The 14,572-nt window shown below is 43.2% G+C and overlaps 1 protein-coding gene across 1 annotated transcript in view; it reads right to left on the bottom strand.

The window, feature by feature from the left end:
• cemip (cell migration inducing hyaluronidase 1) overlaps nucleotides 1–14,572 on the bottom strand; it is a 127,859-nt gene that overhangs the window by 66,430 nt on the left and 46,857 nt on the right. The window lies entirely within an intron of this gene.

Raw genomic sequence — 14,572 nt, 5'->3', positions numbered from 1 at the left:
AAGTGCATTTCTGATGATTAACCCTTTACGAAAAGTTGCAATTGGCTTGAGTTTTATGGCCTTTTAACATTTAATTACTTGCCAACATATTGCTGGCATAGTAAATAATATAGCATTATATTATTACCATTATAGCATTTTGAAAAGAAAAAAAGAAAAAAAATTAAGCAAGGAGACAGCAGTAGGGGGTGGCATGGTGGACAACTGGTTAGAACACAGTTCTGAGGACCCAGGTTTATATCTGGCCTTCCCTGTGAACAGTTTGCATGTTCACCCCGTGCCTGCGTGGGTTTTATCCGGGTACTCCGGTTTCCTCCCACATCCCAAAAACATGCATGGTAGGTTAATTGAAAACTGTAAATTGCCTGAAGGTGTGAATGTGAGTGCGAATGGTTGTTTGTTTATATCTGCCCTGCGATTGGCTGGCAACTAGTTCAGGGTGACCTCACCTCTCGCCCAAAGATAGCTGGGATAGGCTCCAGCATGCCCACGACCCTAGTGAGGATAAGTGGTATGGAAAATGGATAGATGGATGGATGGATGGACAGCAGAAGGGAAAAAGCTGCTCCTGAACCTGATGCTTTTCGTTGTTCAGTTCCTGTAGCGCCACTCGGAGGGCAGAGTGACGAACAGAGAGTGTGCTGGGTGGAAGAAGTCTTTTTTTGTGTTTATTGCGCTCCGCAGACAACACTTCCTTTAATAGCAGGAAGTGTGACTCCAGCGATGCACTGGGCGGTTTTCACCACCTTCTGCAATGCTTTCTGGCCTGAGTCAGAGAAGTTCCCGTACCAAATTGTGATAAAGTTTGCGAGGAAGCTCTCAATGGCGCAGCAATAGAAGTTCACCAGAATGTCTAAAGACAGGTAGTTTTTCTTCCTCTTTCCATCCTTAGGAAAAACAGGTGTTGGCGAGACTTCTTCACCAGGTTGGAGCAGTTGGTTGGCCAGGTGAGGTCCTTGGTGATGTGGATCACCAGGAATTTGAAGCTAGTCTCCCCCACCATCCTACTCATGTGGATTGGTAGATGAGTGACAGCATCCCTCCTGAAGTACACAATGATCGCCTTGTTCTTTTCAGTGTTGAGGTTGATGCAGGTCAGCTAGTTGTTGTCATCGCACGATGCAGCCAAGCGGTGCACCTCCTTTACTGTTCTAGATGAGGCCAATTGCTATGGTGTCATCCGCAAACATGATAATGGTATCAGAGGCACGAGCAGGTCTGCAGTCATGGATGAAGAGGGAGTAGACAAACAGACTCATGACACAGCCTTGTGGTATTCTGTATTTAGGGCGAGGGTGGAGGAGCAGAGGTGTTCTAGCTGAACATGCTGGGGAATGTTGGTCAGAGAGTCCAATAACCTTTTTCATACTGAAGCACTGATGTCCACATCTGTGAGTTTGGTGATTAACTTGGAGGAGATGACTCTGTTAAATGCTGAAATGACATATACAGTATGCTAATACTCTGATAGATAATGAACTGACATATGTAATTCGTGAGGTGAGAGGTGGCCAGATGGAAGTGTTATGATGACTATGGGGGAAAGTTGTAATTTTTGAAAATGCATTTCATCTATCTGAGCTACAATGTCTAGAATATAATTTTTTAAAATCTGGTATTTGTCTATACTGTATGTACGCACAGATTCAACTGTGTCATTACCAGTAGAAAACATCTTTTGAACATTCAAGAAAGCAGTTGTTTTTCTTGGCAAAGTGCCCATTTTTAAAAATATTTTTAATTGTGGTTAAGTAGATTTACTGACTTCAGCAGAACACAGGCCACAGTTATTTTATCTGGTTTCAAATCTGTCATTTGTGGAACATAAGTATGAGGGAGGTTTTGAACAGTTATAGGTCAACAAGAGTCCACAGAACCACCTAATAAAACAGTCAATCTGATCATAATACTGTACTCTATGGTCTAAAAAACACATTTCAATGCAGTATTATACTAAATCAAAGAGTCTGAGCCCTTGAAACTCACTGTCAAATAATATGTCAAGTATATAATCCATCCATCCATTTTCTGAGCCGCTTCTCCTCACTAGGGTCTATCCCAGCTATCATCGGGCAGGAGTGTACACCCTGAACAGGTTGCCAGCCAATCACAGGGCACATACAAACAAACAACCATTCACACTCACATTCACACCGACGGGCAATTTAGAGTCTTCAGTTTAACCCACCATGCATGTTTATGGGATGTGGGAGGAAACCGGAGTGCCCGGAAAAAACCCAGGCAGGCACGGGGAGAATATGCAAACTCCACACAGGCGGGGCCGGGATTGAACCCCGGTCCTCAGAACTGTGTGGCAGACGCTCTAATCAGTCAGCTACCCGCAACTGCAGCTGTAACTGCTTTACAAAAATAAATCACAATAAATTCAAGTAATACATAAATAAATAGATTAATAAATAGATCAATAAATAAATGTTCTTTTTTAATTAAAAAATAAAAAGAGCTCCCTTCACCTTGGCATTTGGAATACAGGAGGTCCGGAGTTTGATTCCCACTCATTTCATAGTCCAATGTGTTGTGTGAAGAGAGAGGAACACTATTGTCTCCAACCAGTATGAGTGAAAATTATTATCACAACGTGCAAAATGTTACTCACATTTACTGCCAGAGCTCAAATTTGAATGTAAAACAAAATTTTAAAACAGCCGTTAGTGCGTCTGTTGGTGAGTAACACACGTGTTTGTTGTCACATTTCTGTAGGGCCAATTATACATTACTCGTGCACTCACTGTAGTAGTCTCGCCACGCTGCACTATTTGCACTATATCCGTTGTTGACCAATACTGGCCACTCATGCCAGAGTAGCATCTGCTCCATTTGCACACTGATTGAGGAGTATCTGCAACATTTGCACAATCAACATTGTCCCAGATTATCGCACTACTCGCTTGAAGTCTCGACGCCCTTTGCACAATGGTCATTGCACTGGACTATTGTCATTATTGTCATATTAGTCATTCGAACTGCTATAAGTGCTAGAGGACTCTGCATCTTTTTGCACAATTGTTAATTTTTTTTTACGAGCATTACCAGATAACTACCAACCCTTTATTGCTCAGTGACTGTTTTTTGTCAATGTCTTTATGTCTCAAAAGTGTTCTCTGTCAATTGACTGTCTGTTGTCGTACTAGAGTGGCTCCAATTACCGGAGACAAATTCCTTGTGTGTTTTTTGGACATACTTGGCAAATAAAGATGATTCTCATTCTGATACACAGAAAGAATGGTTTAACTCTCCTGTCCCATTTTGTCATCTCTCCTGCTTGCCTTTACTTTATCGCCTGTTCTCATCCCTCTCCATATTTCTTTCGAGTGGATGCCGGCTGGCTCCATGTTGTGGCAAAGCTCCTCGTGGATGTTGCGTCATAGACAAACAATACATACATAGCACATACATTTTCTTCCGCTTATGCGAGGTCGGGTCGCAGGGGCAGTAGCGTTAACAGGGAGGCCCAGACTTCCCTCTCGGTGGGAAGGGCCCGGAACACCTCACCAGGGAGGCGTCCAGGAGGCATCATAATCAGATGCCCGAGCCACCTCATCTGGCTCCTCTCAATGTGGAGGTGCAGCGGCTCTACTCTGAGCCCCTCCCGGATGACCGAGGTTCTCACCCTATCTCTAAGCGAGAGCCTGGACACCCTGCGGAGAAAACTCCTTTCAGCCGCTTGTATCCGGGATCTTGTTCCTTCAGTCACGACCCATAGCAGGTGAGGGTAGGAACGTAGATAGACCGGTAAATGGAGAGCTTCGCCTTTCGACTTAGCTCGTTCTTCACCGCAACGGACAGATGCAAAGTCCAAATCACTGTAGAGACTGCACCGATCCGCCTGTCAATCTCCCGTTACATTCTTCCTTCACACGTGAACAAGACCCCAAGATACATTAACTCCTCCACTTGGGGTAGGATCTCAGCTCGGCTGAGAACCGCTCCAGTGAGACTTGAAGATCACGGCTTGATGAAGCCAACAGAACCACATCATCTGCAAAAAGCAAAGCAGCAATAGTGAGGCCACCAAACCGGACCCCATCCATGCCTCGGCTGCGCCTAGAAATTCTGTCCTAAACGTTATGAACAGAATCGGTGACAAAGGACAGCCTTAGCAAAGTCCAACCCTCACCGGAAATGAGTCCGACTTACTACCAGCAATGTGGACCAAGCTCTGACACCGGCCCTACAGAGTCCGAATAGCCCATATCAGGGGTTCGGTACCCCATACTCATCTCCAAGTCCACAAAACACATGTAGACTGGTTGGGCGTCCTTGATGTCCACGCGATGTCAACCAGGACAGCCCCACAACATCCAGAGCAGAAACTCCTTCTAACAGGGGATTCTGCCAGACGTTCCCAGAAGACCCCCACAATACGTTTTGGCTTGCCAAGTCGGACCGGCATCTTCCTCTGCCATCGGAGCCAACTCACCAGCAGGTGGTGATCAGTTGACAGCTTCGCCCCTCTCTTTGCCCGAGTGTCCAAGACATGCGGCAGCAGGTCCGAGCAAGCTAAATAAATATCATCGCTAGTAACAGTGCAAATGGTTGAGCATGACACTTAAAGAATAATAGGGTAGGAAGTACTGTATAAATCAAGGAGACAAAGAGCTGTTGTAAATGGGTTGCTGATTCACAGGCGCACACGACAAACGCTGATATTTTCAGCTAAAGAATGTCATGCTAAAACACTGTAAACAGTTTATAATGGTTAGCATGACGCAAAATAAACACGAATTGTTAAAAAAAGATGGAACAGTAAAAATAATGGGAAAAGTTAGCATAGCTCTTATGACAGACTGCCGACTCACAGTTACTTCTTTGAACACAACCTTTCTGATAACATTTGCAGGTAAAAATATGGGCTCCAAAGGTAATTAAAATAAAAATAAGAACAATTAAGTGTCAAAAACAATGTTGTAATGGGCTGATATTACGAGTAGTAGTCACGGCTTAATAATGTATGCATGGTGGGGTGAATGAGTGAGTGCCTGGTGATTGTAGGACCAGGAAGTGAGTGGGGTGCAAGGGTGTGAATGCAGCTCGCTAGCTGAACCGTTGTGGTTTCCAAATATAGGCTATCTTCTGGAAAGATACAGCGTCTTTGTTGTCCTTGTCCATCCAGCCATTTTCTGAACTGCTTATCCTGGCTAGGGTTGCAGGTGTGCTGGAGCCTATCCCAGCTGTCTTCGGGTGAGAGGCGGGGTACACCCTGAACTGGTCGGCAGCCAATCGCAGGGCGGACGTGACAATGTTTTTACATTTTAATTCTATGTCTGATCTTCAGCAACCCAGCAGTGCGAGAATACAGAGAGAATAAACACAACAGATTTAATTCAATAATATTCTATCGTCACAAACCACAACGATTTGAAGGGTGACTACCTATGTTATTGCTATTAACAAAGCATTATCAGATAAGATGGGTCACAATTATGCTTAAAACCTGGAGAGAAGAAAAATGTGTGATAACTCATATACATTTTTAGCAATAGAAAAGTGCTTTAAGTAAAAGTGCTAATAAATACATTGAGAGATTAAGGGGCTGCCATGTTGGGCAAATGCATGTGCAAGCGTATGGTCATATTGGACATTTTTCAAGATTATTTATTAATTTCAATTGCGGTTATCAATAATTTGTGTTAAAAGTCATCCCCATTTTGTCAGCATCAAGGTTCTCACACTCCTTGCACTATCGTGACAGTAAGCGAGCACGTCATAGTGCCTGTATGTCAGTGGGCTGGTGTCTACATTTCTCAGTGGGCTGGTGTCTACATTTGAACCCCTCTGAACTGTGAGGAAAAGGTGCTAACCACTAACTCACATAAAGAGTACTTTCAAATTAACTTGACGAGAAATGTCTGCTTCTGGACTGACAGCTGGCACAGACCCAATGACATTGGCACCCTAAACTGTACTGAATTAACAGAGGGTGGAGGGCACTTTCAAACACTTCTTTGACTTTTATAGTAACGAAAGGTTATAATTCATCACTTAAGAAGACAGCATTATGTCCATGAATAGCACATAATAATATACTGTACCTCTGAGTGTTGGGTGGGGCTTGGTCACTTTTGTGACCAGCAGCTCTGGTCATAGACTGACTGAGAGACTGACCGTGGGCATGCTGGAGCCTAACCCAGCTATCATCGGGCAGGAGGCGGGGTGCACCCTGAAACGGTTGCCAGCCAATCGCAGGGCACATATAAACAAACAACCATTTGCACTCACATTCACACCTACGGGCAATTTAGAGTTGTCAATTAACCTACCATGCATGTTTTTGGGATGTGGGAGGAAACCGGAGTGCCTGGAGAAAACCCCATGCAGGCATGGGGAGAACATGCAAACTCCACACAGGCGGGGCCGGGGATTGAACCCCGGTCCTCAGAACTTTGAGGTAGATGTGCTAACCAGTCGTTCCGCCATGAAAAAAGAATATTGTTCTGATATTGTTCTGTTAAACTCCCACAAGTGTTCTGTTTAAGGTTATCACCTCTGCCTTGTATGCACCACAGACTGTTGGAATTGAATGTGTGAAAACGTTCTTCAATTGTTCACTAAAACGATGGTATATACAGTGAAATAAAGTATTAATTGAATGTGCAAATATCAAAGATCAAGTGACGTGTGCAATATAGTCAAGGTCAGAGAATCAAGGCAAATAAGACATTTATAAATTAGATGACTAAACCCCCATGCTACTAACGTGGCTAGTGTGACCCTGAGTCTGGTGTGTGTGTGTGTGTGTGTGTGTGTGTGTGTAGGTGAGAGTGTGTGTGCATGTGCATGTTTGGGGGTTGTCAGAATTCAGAGTTCAGTTGGGCAGAGGAGAGAAGATGTAGAGGGGTCTTTGAGTCGGCTAGTCCTGGCCCGCAGACTGCGCAGTGTCCTCACTGATGGCAGCAGACTGAAGAGGCTTTGTGATGGATGGGTGGGATCGCCCGCTATGCGCAGGGCTTTGCGGTCTTCTCAGCTGCCCTCACTATGCGATGGAGAGTCATGCGGCAGGATGCGGCGCAGGCACCGTACCACACAGTTGGTCAGGATGCTCTCTATGGTCCCTCTGTAGAATGAGCACATGATGGGAGTAGGAAGTAGAGACGCTGGTGAGCTTTCTTGGCCAGTGATGAGGTGTTGCTGGTCCAGGAGAGGTCCTCGGTGATGTGCACTCCCAAGAACTTGGTGCTGCACTCCCCACCGCAGCACCGTTGATGTTCAGGTGAGCATGCTGGGAGTGAGCTCTCCTGAAGTCTACAACAATCTCCTTGTTTTTTTTTTTCACATTTAGGGAGCGATTGTTGTCCGTGCACCACCCGGCCAGGCGGTTCACCTCCCTCCTGTAGTCTGTCTCGTCCCCGTTGCTGATGAGACCCACCACAGTTCTGGTATATGCAAACTAGATGAAGAGGTTGGAGCTGTATATCGGTGTGCGTCATAGGTCAGCAGGGTGAAGAGGAGGGGACTCAACACACAACATTGAGGGGCCCCCGTGTTCAGAGTGATGGTGCTGGATATGTTTCTGCCGACCCGTACTGCCTGCGGTCTCCCTGTCAGAAAGTCCAGCAGCAAGTTGCAAATCGAAGTGTTGAGCCCCAGCTGGTCCAATTTGTAGATCAGTAATTGAAGGATGATGGTATTGAATGCTGAGCTGAAGTCTATGAACAGCAGTCAGACTGCATGAGTCCTTAGAGTCCAGGTGTGTGAGGGCAGAAAGGAGTGCAGTGGAGACGGCGTCATCAGTTGATAGGTTGAACCGATATGCAAACCGGAAGGGGTCCAAGGAGGGGGGGAGCGAGGACTTGATGTGGTGCATGACTAGGCGCTAGAAGCACTTCATCAGGATGGGAGTGAGCGCTACCGGTAGTCATTGAGGATAGGTGGGAGACAATTTCTTCGGGACCTGGATGATGGTGGTGGCTTTGCAGCATGTAAGTGGACAACACTGGGACTCAAGGAGCTGCTAAAATGTCTGTGAAGACATCTGTGAGTTCAGCTGCACAGTCTCTCAGAACACGACCATGTATGTTATCTGGGCCCGGGACTTTTCGTGTGTTGATCCTGTCGAGAGATCTTTTCATGTGGTCCCGGGTCAGTATCAGCACTTGGTCACCAGGAGGGGGTGGAGTCTTATTTGGAGGGGTGCTGTTGTATGCCTCAAAGCAAGCAAATAACTCATTTAGCAGGGAGGTGGAGCTGTTGCAGGTCTGTGGTGAGGGTTTATAGTCCGTAATCATCTGAATACCTCGCCATAGACTCCTTGTGTCACTGCTGTCACTGAAGCGGTGGGCGATCTTCCTGGAGTACTCGCTTTTGGCCTCACTGATGCCACAGGACAAATTGGTCCTGGCTGTCTTCAGGCCCTCGTCATCCCCAGATCTAAAAGCCGTATTGCGGACCTTCAGTAGTCTGTAGACTTCCCCCTACAGCAATGGCTTCTGATTAGCACGGACAGTGATGGACTTAGTGGTGGTGACATCATCCATGCACTTGCTGATTTAGGCAGTAACAGTCTCTGTGTACTCCTGAAGGTCTGTGATAGAGCTGTAGGTGGCAGCCTGTTTGAACATAGTCCAGTCTGTGGTGGCAAAACAGTCTTGATGTGCTTCAAGGTACCCTTCTGGCCACACTTGTACCTGTTTCCTAACTGGTTGGGAGACTTTAACCAGAGATCTGTAAACTGGGATTTGCAAACTGTGAAAACACTGTTTCATTGGGACAGAGAGCAGCCGCTACATATGCATGCGCCGCCGCCTTGCTAAAATCTTGGAAAAGACCAAATTCCAAATTTATGGAGTTTATTAATAAACAAAATATTATTGAGCCTTTCCAATCTGGTTTTAAAACATTGCACAGCACCGCATCAGCGCTATTATGAGTTTTTAATGACATCTTTTTAGCTACTGACTGGTCACTGTGTTGTCCCTGTACTTTTAGATCTGACTGCAGCTTTTGTTACGGTAGACCATGACATCCTGATTACTCGTTTGGAGCAGTGGATGGGAGTCTGAGGTAGAGCACTTGAATGGTTCAGGTCCTACCTGCCTCACGGAACCTTTTGTGTTAGCCTTGATGACTCTGTTTCCTCCACTGCTTGCCTTTCACATGAGGTGCCACAGGGTTCTGTGCTTGGCCCTCTCTTATTTTGCATCTATTTACTCCCACTCGGCTCAATTCTCAGGAAACATGGTATTTCTTGTCATTGCTATGCAGATGACAGTCAGATCTATGCCACCCTTAAATAGTCCGACTGCTACTGCGCTAAGCCATTGCTAGAGGGCTTACATGGCATTAAGGCCTGGATGTCTCTGAAATTGGTCTTTGGTGGCACTTCTTTGAACCCCTAGTTGATTTGGGTCCCATTGGGTCAGCCGTGGCCCAATGGTTAAGATCATTGACCTAGGTTAAAGACCGCGACTGGACCATCCACCAAAATCTTCCGGACTTATGGCTGTGGTGTCCTTGAGCAAGACAGCGATACCCAAAACTGTTCCCCGGGCGCTTAAGTTCCCCCCTGCTCCAGTGTGTTCCATTAACAAGTGTGTGTGTCTGTATGTGTACACTGTGATGGGTATAATGCAGAGAACAAATTTTGTGTGCATGCATACATGTTCATGACAATAAAGATTCTTCTTCTTAGCACACTATCAAAAGTCCATCATTAAGAACCTGGGTGTAAAAGTGGACTCATTTTAAGTTTGACACCCAAATTAAAGCTGTAGGTAGAGCTAGCTTTTTCCAGTTAAGGCAGCGAGCAAAAATCAAACGTGTCCTTCAGAAACAGCACTTTGAAACAGTAATCCATGCCTTTGTGACCACTCGGGTGGATTACTGCAATGCACTATATATGGGGGTGAGTGGGCCCTCAATTGCCCGTCTGCAACTTGTTCAAAATGCTGCAGCTCGTCTTTCAACTAGGACAAGAAGTATGAGTATATATCACCTATTTTAGCTTCACTCCACTGTCTGCCTGTTCGTTTTAGGATTGTCTCATTTTAAATCCTTGCTTAAAACCCATCTTTTTACACTGGCTTTTGACACCAGTTAGCGTGTCTGATGTGATGTATGTGTGTGGGCAGTGCATTTTATTGTATGTTGATTTTGCCTAGGCGGCACGGTAGATGACTGGTTAGAGCGTCTGCCTCACAGTTGTGAGGACCGGGGTTCAATCCCCGGACCCGCCTGTGCGGAGTTTGCATGTTCTCCCCGTGCTTGCATGGGTTTTCTCGGGGCACTCCAGTTTCCTCCCACATCCCCAAAACATGGATGGTCGGTTAATTGAAAAAATAAATTGCCCGTCGGTGTGACTGTGAGTGCGAATGGTTGTTTGTTTGTATGTGCCCTGTGATTGGCTGGCAACCAGTTCAGGGTGTACCCCACCTCCTGATAACTGGGATAGGCTTCTCCTCACTAGGCGACCCTAGTGAGGAGAAGCAGCTCAGAAAATGGATGGATGGATGATTTTGCCTACTTCATTTTATGTAGTTTTTAAATCTCATTTTATTTTATTTTATTGTTATTATCCTTATTTTGTATTTTTTCTGTGTTTTTATTGCATTGTGCAGCACTGTAGGAACCTTGTGTTTGTTTAAATTGTGCTATATAAATAGATTGGATTGGAATGGATTGGATACTCGAAGTCCTCATAAATGGAAAGTATCCGCTCATTCACACACTGATGATGCAGCACAAAGATCAACTCGTTTCGGTATCTTTTTCAAGGATAATTTAACATGAGCTCACAACCACGGGTTAAGAGACGACCACTACAACCCCTGAATTCTACACCATTAGAGAGCAGTCCTAATCCTTAAAAGGAATGACTGTCACAAATAATCAAATCAGAATGCTCTCTTTATCTGTGTGCATGTGGAGGTGAGCCAACAGGTCAGCCGGTGTGTATAATGTGGCACTAAGCCATCAGGAAATAATATCATAATGTGCTGTAAAATTATAGGAGTAGAACATTTTAGATCCATGAATAACAACTGCGTTCCTGTTGTTCCCCAAAATGATACAATTTCACAAACAAATCTCAAAAGAGATCCATTACTTCCCCAAGGTTCATCCAAGTGTGATCAGCAGTGGATCCCGGCATTAAGTGTCAGCCATTACCAACAAACAGACAGTGATCCCTTATTCCCCTTCAGGAAAAAAGCCAATGAAAGTAATGAGACAGCTTATTTTCGGGACATTTCTCAAGATTTTATTTTCAAATATTTGTTCATGAGAATTTGATATGCATTAATTGCTACATCTTATTTTCCTTTCACATGATAAAACGATGTATTTAAACAGAAAAAAACAACATTTTAGAAATAGTAATTTATATACTTGATTGAGAAGTTGTGTGGGATGCAATTTTGGTCTGAAAACTAAATAATGACAAGAAATATTTAGTTTTGTTTTTTCCTGTTATACGGTAGTTCCATTTAATACTTAAGTTGGGTGACAATCAGACTTTTTTTTTTTTTTTTTTTAAGCTGTAAACATTTTCAAATTTAAAATAGAGACACTCTTCTAGTATAGTTTTAAGCAGTTGCCGCATTAAATTACATTCAGTACTGAAGCCTGATGTATTTAACTTGCAGAGGTCAGGTCACCATAATTACCTTTAAATTATTTCCTTCTCCTGAGAAGAAACTACACCCACTCGGAGTATGAGTGATGGGAAAAAGTTATGGCAGGATCACTGATGGACACAGTATATAGTAAATAAAATAAATAAAGAAAGAAACAACTGCATTTATTAAATCAGCATAGTGCTTATACTACTTGCAAAAAAATTAAAGATATTGCACATTTAGGAGAAATTTCAGGATGAACCTAAAAATGCACTGTAACCTAAATCTGACCTTCTTTTAACTTTTGAATGAACCTGTCCAATGGGTAAGTACTTTTTGCACTTGGTGTTCTCGTGAAAAGAACTGAATGGAAAAATTCACACCAGGCGTTTGATCCATGAACATTTCCAAGGACATCCATGGCTTTCTGTGACTCCTACTAGAAAAGCCTACTAGAACAACTGAAATGTATTTGGGGTTAATCAGAGGCACTTTAAATAGTGGCACGTGTGTACTGACTCACGTTTAACATGAATTTAAATGTGATTTGGTAATTCTAATCTGAACACAGCCAAATGCCACTCACTCACTCACACTCATACTCCCATTTACAATCTGCTCCAATCACTACTCTCTGTTTACCTGGGATGCTCTGAACTACTATGTTTACCTCCTTTGAGAGGTTCGAAGTAACTAAATACATTTATTTCGTTACTGTACTGAGGCAGATTTTTTCAGGCATCTGTATTTCACTTGAATATTTATTTTTTTGGCGACTTTTTACTTTTACTCCTTACTTTTTACAGACAAGCATCGGTACTTTCTACTCCTTACATTCTAAAAATGAGCTTGTTACTTTTAAAACCTTCTAAAGTTAGAGACAATGCGACCCAAAAAGCAGAATGCCAAAAAAACAGAAGTAAGCTAGTCAAGCGCATGATCATAGACATCGTAGATGTAGTACGACACCCCTTTGAGTCACGTGCCTACAGCGATGCCAAGCCAGTGGGGCAAAGTGTCGGCGCTCCATGTGTGGTTATTGTGCACACGAAATGGTGTCAATTCACTTGGATGTGTCTGCAGACACACACCCTTGGGACTTATTCACTGGGTGTGGGGCCACTCACTCATTGAGAGAAATAACATAACTATGCAATTTTTTGGGGGGTATGCCCTCAATTACACTCTGGTCCTACAGATGTTTATAATTTACATAGCCACTCCCAACACACTTAAGTTGTACAGCCGGGTCCGCGACACCTGTCCTGTATGCTTCCCCGCCTGTCCCTGTCCTGTCCAGTTAGAATCAGAATCAGAACCCTCTCTATTGCCAAGTATGTCAAAAACGCACAAGGAATTCGTCTCCGATAATTGGAGCCGCTCTAGTGTGACAATAGAAAGCCATTTTGACAGTACTTTGAGACAAAAACATAAAAACACACTACGGAGAGTCACTTTGCCTCTAGCAATTTAATGGGAAGAGGGAAGAAGCTGTTGGAATGTCTGTCGTTTATTGTCCTGTCTTTCCTTCACAGGGTGTAGCACTACTGACCCATACAACACTCGAATCCAATGTGTCATTGAACCCCAGTCCTCAGAAATTTGCTAACCAGTCTTCCACCATGCACTGATATCATATCAATTGCATTATTTCATTCGCTTAATGAGAATCGTTAAGAAATTGGATCGATAAGCAGTATCAATAATGGATTTGGAATTGCTAGATTAATATAAATTCCCATACCCATATATCCCCAACTTTTTGTGAGTAGTGCATGTCATATATTTTGGAATTTGGTAAATGAAACATCATTATCATTTTTACAATTATGACTGATGATAATGAAGATTATAGCAATAACAATAAAAATTGTATCCCACACAAAGCAAACATTTTCTTTCTCAAGCCGCTGATTTTGAGGTTCAAAATCATTTTTCCACAACTGAACATTTTTATCTCTATTATCAATTTACATTACTCTTGAGGAAGATAATGTGGATAGAGAGTCACTGTGTGTGAGCATGCCTACGTGCACGCGTGTGTGTGTGTATGAATGCATGTGTGCATATGTTCTGGATTTGGTTGCAGCAAGAATATATGTGGAGGTATTCCAAACATGCTTTCCTCTAATTGCTCCAGGTACATGTAACAAGGTTAGTTCCTGAAATATTTTGTAGACAAATGAATGCACACAATCACACATGAAACCAAACACACATAACACACATGCACACAACCGTAATTACGCAGAGGTACGTCACAGGAGATTTTCTCTCCCAGGTCTGCTGCTTTAAACATACAGTATAATGAATGTGTTTATGTATTACTACATACTGTACATACACGTGCAGACATACACATGTCAAGTCTTGCCTTGGGTTAACAGAAAACATTTGTGTTAAAATTCCAAGAACGTGTTATTTTTTATGTTATTGTAAATTCCAACACTTAGTTTGGTGAAGAACTGATACCTTATTCCCAGCATCAAGACTATGAGCAAATACACATTCATAACATATGCCTTAAGCATGTATAGTCAGCTTGCTAAAATATCCAATTCTTCAGTTCCTCTACAAAGTATTTTTAATTTTAACCAAGTTAGTCAAGGCTAGAAAGCAACACTTTTCTGAAATCATTCGTAAGCATCTCAACAACACTCGCACTCTGTTTGCTGTGGTTGACAAGGTCACTAACCTCCCTAATCGGCTAGCTACAGAACTCCTAACAGCAGACAAAGGCAATGAATTAGCTTAATATTTGAATGAAAAAAATAACACAAAATTTTAAAATACAATCCATCAGGTCAAATATCAGCACAAATCAGCAACATAATAAAATAATGCAACACCAAAAATCATCCAGGAAATACTATATTACCATGCCAAAATTTGATACAGTCGACCAAAAAACCGTAGATAAAATGGTTCAGCATTTAAAACCATCAACTAGTTGTCTTGACTCAACATAGCTGCCAAATGTTACCATCAACCATCCGCAC

The sequence above is a fragment of the Phycodurus eques genome, chromosome 2 (genome assembly GCF_024500275.1).
Source record: "Phycodurus eques isolate BA_2022a chromosome 2, UOR_Pequ_1.1, whole genome shotgun sequence".
In the NCBI taxonomy this organism is placed as follows: domain Eukaryota; kingdom Metazoa; phylum Chordata; class Actinopteri; order Syngnathiformes; family Syngnathidae; genus Phycodurus; species Phycodurus eques.
The sequence above is the reverse complement of the archived record's forward strand: the minus strand, read 5'-3'. Positions and strand labels throughout refer to the sequence as shown.